General features: G+C 49.4%; 1 long non-coding RNA gene across 1 annotated transcript; it reads right to left on the minus strand.

The window, feature by feature from the left end:
• Positions 1-1,436: 1,436 nt before the first annotated feature.
• On the minus strand, positions 1,437-7,528 carry LOC114230850 (uncharacterized). Its single transcript, XR_003616818.2, has 4 exons — positions 7,250-7,528; positions 6,982-7,078; positions 2,511-2,731; positions 1,437-1,681 (listed from the first exon to the last, which is right to left on the minus strand). It is a non-coding gene; the product is annotated as an uncharacterized LOC114230850 (long non-coding RNA).
• Positions 7,529-8,714: the final 1,186 nt, after the last annotated feature.

Below are 8,714 nucleotides of genomic sequence, written 5' to 3' on the forward strand. Positions count from 1 at the left end.
TTGGAGGAAATAGGTCTTCATTGCTTTAAAATGAACCTTTCACCCGGCCAGTGTGGCTCAGTGGTTGAGCATTGACCTATGAACCAGGAGGTCACGGTTTGATTCCTGGTCAGGGCACATGCCCAGGTTGCAGGCTCGATCCCCCATTGATGTTTCTATCTCTTTCTCCCTCTCCCTTCCTCTCTGAAATCAATAAAAATAATAATAATAAACCCCACCTTTCCCCAGACTTGAGGACAAAGAGATCCCCCATCCCCCCCACCCCCCTCCGCCGGCCATGGACATGCTGGGAAGCTCAGGACTGAGCAGGGTCAGTCAGCAGGGCAGTTACTATGCCCTTCCTGGAAGTGCTTGGGTCTTGGCTATGGAGTTGGCATTTATAGGAACTGGGTAGAGTCGAATTCTGTTTCCCGCAGGTAGGCCGTGAAAGTGTTCACAAGGACTGGTATGCTCTCCGAGCCATGGTTGTCATGTAAACAACACCTGTCTGCACTTGAAGCCCTGCCCTCACCGTCTCCATCAGAACCCCCGCTTCACACCTGTGGACATGCAGCGCCCATCGCCATAAACTCCAAAGGACCTTCCTCCCCCTCTACCGGACCTCTCCTTACTTTATTTTATTTTGTTCTTTTATTTTCTAGTCAAATGATTTTTGGTCAGTCTTTTCCCCATGGACAGCCAGTTGAATCTCTCTAGAGCAGTGGTGGGGGACTCCAGGCCGCAGGCTGTGTAAGGCCCATGAAATCATTTGGTCTGGCCATGCCGAGGCAACCGTGGGCGGGTCTCAAAATTCAATACATCTAGGAGCTCTTTTCATAGCAACATAAATTTATATTAAATGAATTCTATTAAGCAGATGATGTTATAAATATCCAAATGACCCTTGGCAGAACAAAGATCTCCCCACCCCTGCCCTTGAACAACAACTCCAGCTTATTAGTCTGTATTCCTGGGACAGAGCAATCGAGCGAGGCTTCCTTTTCAGTGATGTTTTCACAGGGTTCTGTGATTTGCCTGTGGAAGGTGCTCAATAAACACGTGTTGCATGAACAAATGAATGAATGAGCAAATGAACGGGCTAAAGCAAGATGCTAGGCCTTGAAAAGGAAGGCAATAAAATATGAGTGGTGATTAGGACCAGCTCCATAGTTGGCGAGGCACAGGGCAAAAATCAAAATTCACGGCTGCTTATGTGAAAGTTCCTGAGAAATGCAAGTCGGCAGCAGCAGAGCGTTGGGTGGAGCGCGGGACCGTCTCAGTGTGAAGCCCTTTGTGGCTGCACAGGCTGAGTGTCCACTCAGCCAGTCCTGATGGTGATGAGCTTTGAGGACTGAGGTTATGGAGTAAATATCGTCCACATTTAGAGAATTCTCTATAATGAACGCCAACACCTTTAATAGTCAAAATGGAAGTTTATTTATAAACAAAGCCTGCGGAAGAGGAGCGGCTGGATGTACTCTGGGCCAGGAATTAAGCAGATCTAGATTCTATCGTGATCCTTTCGCCACATGACACGTTGAGTCTTGTCCACTATTGATTTGATTTCCTCCCAGTGCTATTACTGGGATAGACTGGAAGCTGTCAGAGGCCTCTCTCCTGTCCTGTGATTCTTGGATGCTGAGATTATCACCAAGAAAATGTCCCCTGCCCGGCTGGTGTGGCTCAGTGCTTGAGCATCGACCTATGAACCAGGAGATCATGGTTCGATTCCAGTTAAGGGCACATGCCCTGGTTGTAGGCTTGATCCCCAGTGATGGGCATGCAATTCTCTCTTATCATTGATGTTTTTATTTCTCTCTCACCCCCTTTCTTCCCTCTCTCTGAAATCAATAAAAATATATTTAAAAAAGAAAAAAGAAAAAGAAAATGTCCCCTGAGAGCTTGTTGGACACAGAGGTTAGAAAGCAGTGTGAGCAAAAGATCTGCCAAGACTTCGAATTGCCTTAGGGAGCGTTCCCGACCAGGTAGTGAGGAGTATAACCCCCTCCACGAAAGCATCTTTTTGCCAGAAGCTGTGGTGTCCTGGAAGTGGGGGGTGGGGTGGGGTGGGGTGGATGCTTTGTGTGGTTCTAAGTCAGCAAACTGGAGAGGAGGAGCCCAGTTAGCCGCTGCTGCCTGCCCCTCACCCAGCACCAGGCCCAGGGTGGGGTGCAGGGAGCGCCATCTGTGGCCCCCGGGCTCCTGTTTTCTCACAGCAATTGCATGAAGACTACAAATATTTGAGCTGATTGTCCTCGAGTACATGCAGCAATGAATCATCTCGTGATGAGAGGCCTGAAACGTGCCGGGATGAAATTAACGTCCATTCAAACAGAGAATGGATTCTAGCTCCCGCCACAGTGCGCTTGGGGAGCCGGGCCCAGGGAGCACCCAGCCGCCGGCTGCTATTCTTAGCGGCATCAATGCCTCTGCCACCCGTGTTGCTTTTTCTATTTTTATTTTCTTAAACAGCTCCTTTTCCAGCCCCTTCTATTGGGGAAGAGATATAACAAAACAAAATTGGTAGCAACCTTTAGAGTCTGAAGGAGCGGAAAGTGAGGAACTGGATCCAAAAACAAGCTGAGGTTCGTACTTTTCCTACATGGCAGATGAAGTGGCATTTCACCACTGAGGTGCCATATTTTGGGGGCACGGTGGCACCATTTTTGAAGCGTCCACCACTGTTTCTCAGCTCTCCTTTCTTTCCCATCATCCATTTCTGTAGTGGGCGTTGTATTTCAAAGATGCCGTCCTGCAGGAAGCAGAAGGAAGTCACGCCTGGAGATGGATTTGGGAGACTTCCCGGGGAATTGGAGCAAAGTTTTCTATTCTGGGATCAGAAGAGGATTCCTGAGGCTAAGGAGAGCAGGCCCAGGGGGCACGCACAAGCGTAGATGCTGGGGGTCTCTGAGACCCTCCCCACCCCTGAGGCCCCCAGCAGGGGCTCTCACCTGCTTGCTCCAGGCCCTGCTCCCTGCGTCTTCCCACAGCTGAAGGCTGGCCACCCACTGCCACTGTCTGGAGAGTCCTGTCCACATGCCCCAGCCACCGATAGAGCACCTTGGCTGGCAGGAGCCAGACCAGAGTCGCCCCAATTCTCCATGTAAGAATTTGAGCGTCAGAAGAAGGCAGAGAGCCCAGGGGGCTCCAGTAGACCCTAGCTAGCATTTAACGGACCTGAACTTCAACATTCTTAGATGCCCAGTGGGAATAATGCCACGAACTCAACCACTGAGCCACACTGACCGGACTCCACTAACATTGCTAAGGCCCAGGACAAGCACCTTTCTGCAGCACTAATGCCATGTCCTCTGGTCTGGCTCCTGCCACGGGGCAGCTCAGGATAGCAAACCTCCCCAGGTCACTCCCCAGCTTAAAGCCACCAGTAGATCCATGGGGTTTCCCAGGAATTCCAAACTCCACAGGAGACATGCAGGCCCTTCCTGACTTGGCCATCGCCACTCCTTCACTCCAAGTGCTCCCCGCTCTCAGCCAGTCCTGCCGACCGAGCCAGTTCACATTTCCTCCCAACACTCATATTCTCTCTCTCTCTCTCTCTCTCTCTCTCTCTCTCTCTCTCTCTCTCTCTTTCTCTCTCCCCCCTCTCTTTTCCTCCATGAGACTCTCTTTACCCAAGTGACCCACATCTTTGTGGCTCATTACTATTCTTTCTTTCTTTCTTTCTTTCTTTCTTTCTTTCTTTCTTTCTTTCTTTCTTTCTTTCTTTCTTTTAACATTCAATCAGGGGTGCCCTTCTTTAGAAAGTCTTCTGAGCCTTTCCTGGGCCTCCACCCCAGTGACAGCACACACCTTGCTGTACCCCAATGGTCCCTCTACTTGTCTCTCTCACCCCTCAGCGAGTTCCTTGGGAGCTCATCATTGAGTAACCACTGCCTGCTGGTGATCAAGTCAAATCAAAGTCCCAAAGCTCAGGCCAGTCAAGTCGCTTTGCTGACTCCCCGCAGCGAGGATGCCGCAGAGCTGGGATTGGAACCCAGTTATGTCTACATCCAGAGGTGATGCCTCGGAGCTTGTTAGGAAATTCAGCTTCCACCCCAGGCCTGCTGAGGCACAGTCTGCCCCGTAGCAGGACCACCAAGTGGCTCGTGTTCATTTAAGTGTTTGCATCATTGTTCTAGAAGAGTCCTCCCTGAGCACCCTTGAGAATGTTTCTGCTTCCAGAATATGACATCTGGATTTATTTTTCTTCCTGGTAGACTTTGGCCAAGGTATCCTGCCATCCCTAGCCACATGGTAGGTGCTCAAGCATTTGTTGAATGAGTGAGCAGGTGTGTACTAAGCAGAGAATAGGAAAGAAAATTCCAGGGAAAGGGGATAATGTGAGTGAAAATAAGCCAGTGTGGAGGAGGGGGTCATGTTGTGAGAAGAGGGGAACAGCCAGTATGAGTCTTGGAAGGTCAGGCTGCAAACGTGCCCTGGAGTCCATTCCCGAAGGACCTGGGATGAGGTATTTGGGGGCTTGTACCTCATCCTGAGCAACAGAGAGGTGTAGGGAGGAGCAAGGGGGAGGGGAGAAGGACAGGCTCGCCTATTGTAAAGAACATTCTGGAAGCTGACACAGAACAGAGAAGAGTAGGGGCGGGGTAACTGGAGTCAGGTAGACCAGTTACTCATGGAAGATGATGATCTAATGCAAAGTGAGGGATTAGCAGCAGGAGTGGAGGGTGGGGGCATCTGAATCTACAGCTCGGTGCACCGAGTACATACACGTAGGTTCCTGGAAGCGGCTCGGAGACATTAAGAGCAGATGTTCCCTTGCAGGATGCGGCAGAGGCGGCGTCAGGTGTGCCGGGCGGGGAGGCCTGAGGTATAAATCGGTACGGCTCGGAAAGATCATCCGCGGAGTCCCACTGTGCAGGGGAACGCGCAGCTCCTTTGATTGGGAACAAACAGCAACGTTGAGCGGTGCGCCTTCTGGGGGCGTGTGGGCTCGGAGCAGCCTATTTTGACGTTTCCCTTCGCCTGCTGCCCATTAGGAAAATGTAACTCTTACAAAAGCCGCTGCCGCTGCTGGGAACGTGTTGCATTTGAGCACATTTGTTTCAGAAAGGACTGTAAATGATATTGCACTTTGTTCTTGAGGACTTTCCGAATTAAAACAGGGAGGCAAATATGCGAGACTCAGTGTGAAACAGAAGTTCAATTACCTGCAATTATGAACATATTCTTCTCCGCGTGTGTGGAGATGGCGTCACACATGTAAAAAATTTTAGCGCTGGAAGTTGCGGTGCAGATTGGCTCGCTCGGCGTTCCCGAAATAGATGTGAGAGCCCAGGGAGGGAAGGAAAAGCGAGGTCACGTAGCAAGTTAATGGCCATGTTGGCACTGGTGGAGGCGTCCTGATGTCGCTTTTTGATGAGATTAAAGAAAAAAGGCATTTCTGAATTTCCATTTCATAGAATGTTCAGTAGTTCTTCCTCTACAGACTCACATTAGAATAAGTTGGCATCAGATTCCAGAATAGATCTAAAGAGAAAATAGGGCCCGGCCGGCGTGGCTCAGTGGTTGAGTGTCAACCAGGAGGTCAGGGCACATGGCTGGGTTGTGGGCTCGAGCCCCAGTGTGGGGCGTGCAGGAGGCAGCCGATCAATGATTCTCTCTCATCATTGATGTTTCTATTTCTCTTTCTCTCTCTCTTCCTCTCTGAAATCAGTAAAAATATATTTTTAAAAAAGTCAAATAAAGAGAAAATAAGGTCTGAAGATGTCAAGCACAGCGTCCCTGTTCACGACGCAGACAAGGACAGCACAGGCAGCGCGGCCACCATGTGCGTATTTTCCGATGTCGTCCAATGAGCAGCCTGCCACGGTTCTACTTGTCCATCAAATCTAATTCCACGCGGCCTGTTTTATTAGGCTTTGCATTACCCTGCACAGGCGAGTGTTCAGATCTGTGGTCGGCATGCGGCTCTTTGGCCCCTTGAATGTGGCTCTTCCACAAAATACCACGGCCTGGGCAAGTCTATTGTGAAGAAGTGGTGTTAGAAGAAGTTTAAGTTTAAAAAATTTGGCTCTCAAAAGAAATTTTCGTTGTACTGTTGATATTTGGCTCTGTTGACTAATGAGTTTGCCGACTACTAGTTCAGATGAATCTAAAGGCCAAACCTGGTGCTTCAGGCTTCTCAGCCACCATAGACAGATAATCCACTGCCACTTTCTGCTGCTTTACCTCCTAGGTATTGCTGGGATCTGTCCTCTCCAATCCATCTCCCTTGCAGCTATCCTGCCCAAGTTCAAGTTCCTGACGCTCATCGGGACCATAATAATAGCCCCCTATTCAATATACTTGACAAAACCAAACAGCAAACAGATTTAATTCCACCTCACTTCAGAAACTCAAATGTAATCATGTCCACCTGTTACCCCAAGTGAACTCCTCACATGGCCAGCGTAGTCTGGCCCCAGACTCCTCACCCTCTAGTCCCCATCCTATTCCAGCCCACAGGCTGCCTGCTTTTCAGCTACACTATTAGCCGGCTCCCCTGCTGCTACACAGCTTTTGCACATTCTGGCTGCACCGCCCTCCAGCTCTCCAACCTCCCTCTGGCTATTTAATGCCAACTCATTCTTTAAAAAAAAAAAAAATTATTGATGCTAGAGAGGGAGGGTAAGGGAGAGAGAGAGATAAACATCAATGATGGAGAGAATCATCAATGAGCTGCCTCCTGCACGCCCCACGCTGGGGATCATGTTCACAACCCAGGCATGTACCCTGACCTGTAATTGAACCGTGACCTCCTAGTTCTACACTCAACCACTGAGCCATGCAAGCTGGGCAACCGATTCAGTTTTTAGACCTCAAACTTTTCTTCCTTATGCAAAGCTTTCACTGATCCTCAGATCAGATCAGTTTCCCATATGACTCACTGGCACAGGAATGGTGTCCATCCTGCCAGTGGGTGAGATTGGGGAATATCTCCTTCAGAGCTTGGATGGTGGGGTGGGCGGGGCTGAATCTAGAAGGGTCAAGATCTTAACTCACCTGATTGTTTTACCATTCTAGACTCAGGCCACGAGGAACCCAGTGCTTTCTTTCCCCACAGGCAACTATAAAAAGGCAGCGTCTTTTTCAGATTTCTCTGTTGGGTTTTCAAGACATTCCTGTTGTATTACTGGCAGACATGGCTTTCGCCTTCTCCAGTTCTGGGAGCGTTAGAGGTTTCATCCCAGCAACAAAAGCAGGAACTAGGGAGGGAGAGGGATAAGGTGGACAGTCCCAGATTCATTCACCTTTTCATTCATGTACTCACCAGTCCTGAGGCAGGACAGGAGGAGGCAACTGGGGGCCCTTCTCTTTGGCGTGCCCTGTTTTCCCCTCTGAAAGCTCCAGAGTTGAGTTGCCCCCACCCATCCTTTGCAAATCATCACATAGGTTCACTCCTGCTTTCCGGGGAAGACTGACAAGGACGTGTCATAACTCAGCGTCTAACTTCCACTGTGGCCAATACTCCCTGCTGAGAGCTTCGACCGTCTTAGCAGTTGAAACGAAACGTCTTAGCAGTTGAAAAGTAAATGGATGTGCCCCTGCACAGGCCCACTCCTTTAACTTATGATGAGGGATCAAATCTCATTTAGTTCTGCCAGGTCACAGAATGCTTTGTGATGACACATTCTGGTGATACTTCAGCAGAACCAGGATGATATTTGAATGGGGCTGTGGACACTCCAGCTCTGAGGAGTCCTCACAGGACTGTTTAGAGTGACGGCTTATGTACTGACCGCCCTTTGGGAAGGTGGGCCTGGCCTCACCTTTGCTCTGTCCCTTCCAGGGTGGTCTGCTGGCCCCTCTTTAATCTGTTCTCCACTGTCCCCGGCCCTCCAAATCTCTCTATTTTTCTCTGAAATAGCCACAGTAATGAGGACAAGGGTTAGCATTTACTGAGCGCTTATGTAGAGCAGGCAATGTGTTTATATACATCATCTCATTTACTATGAACCAGAAGGTCACAGTTTGATTCCTGGTCAGGGCACATGCCCAGGTTGCAGGCTCAATCCCCAGTAGGGGACGTGCAGGAGGCAGCCGATCAATGATTATCTCTCATCATTGATGTTTCTGTCTCTCTCTTCCTTTTCCTCTCTGAAATCAATAAAAAAATAAAATAAAACAATCCTCCAACAGGAGCTGTTATGACTTTTACTTTATAAAAGAGGAAACCGAAGTCCTGAGGTTAAATGGCTTCCTGGATGTGAGTCTGGCGGTGGAGCTGGGAATGAACCCACAGCTGTCCAGTCCCAGAGGACAGGACAGAAGAGTTGTTGTGATGAGGAGGCATGGAGTGCGCATGCCCGATGGGGAATGGGGGGAAGACTGAGGGCTCTTGCCTTGGAGAAGAGGCCGTGTGAGGGCTGGTCCAGGGATGCGGTGTGTCTGTGCGGTCCCACGGGCCTGAAAGGCAGGTTTCAGTTCTGTATAGTGAGGGAGCTTTCTGATGAAATGAATGCGCCCCTTTCGCTGGGGGTGCCAGGGAGGTTGGATAGCACAGAAGCTAGGATTCTTTCTCATCCCTAATTCTGATTCTCTTACATGCTGTGGTTCTGCTCTCAGGTTTCAAAATATCTCAATGCAATTGTACCGTCATGTGGGGATTGATTTTTTTCATGTCTTAACCATCATTTCCATCAAGATGAGATTAGAATCCCACTCTTACTGCTGATGTTGATACCGGCACCATTAATGGAATTTGTGATGGTAGCTGAAGGGATTGGATGATGGAT

The sequence above is a fragment of the Eptesicus fuscus genome, chromosome 21, assembly GCF_027574615.1.
Source record: "Eptesicus fuscus isolate TK198812 chromosome 21, DD_ASM_mEF_20220401, whole genome shotgun sequence".
In the NCBI taxonomy this organism is placed as follows: domain Eukaryota; kingdom Metazoa; phylum Chordata; class Mammalia; order Chiroptera; family Vespertilionidae; genus Eptesicus; species Eptesicus fuscus.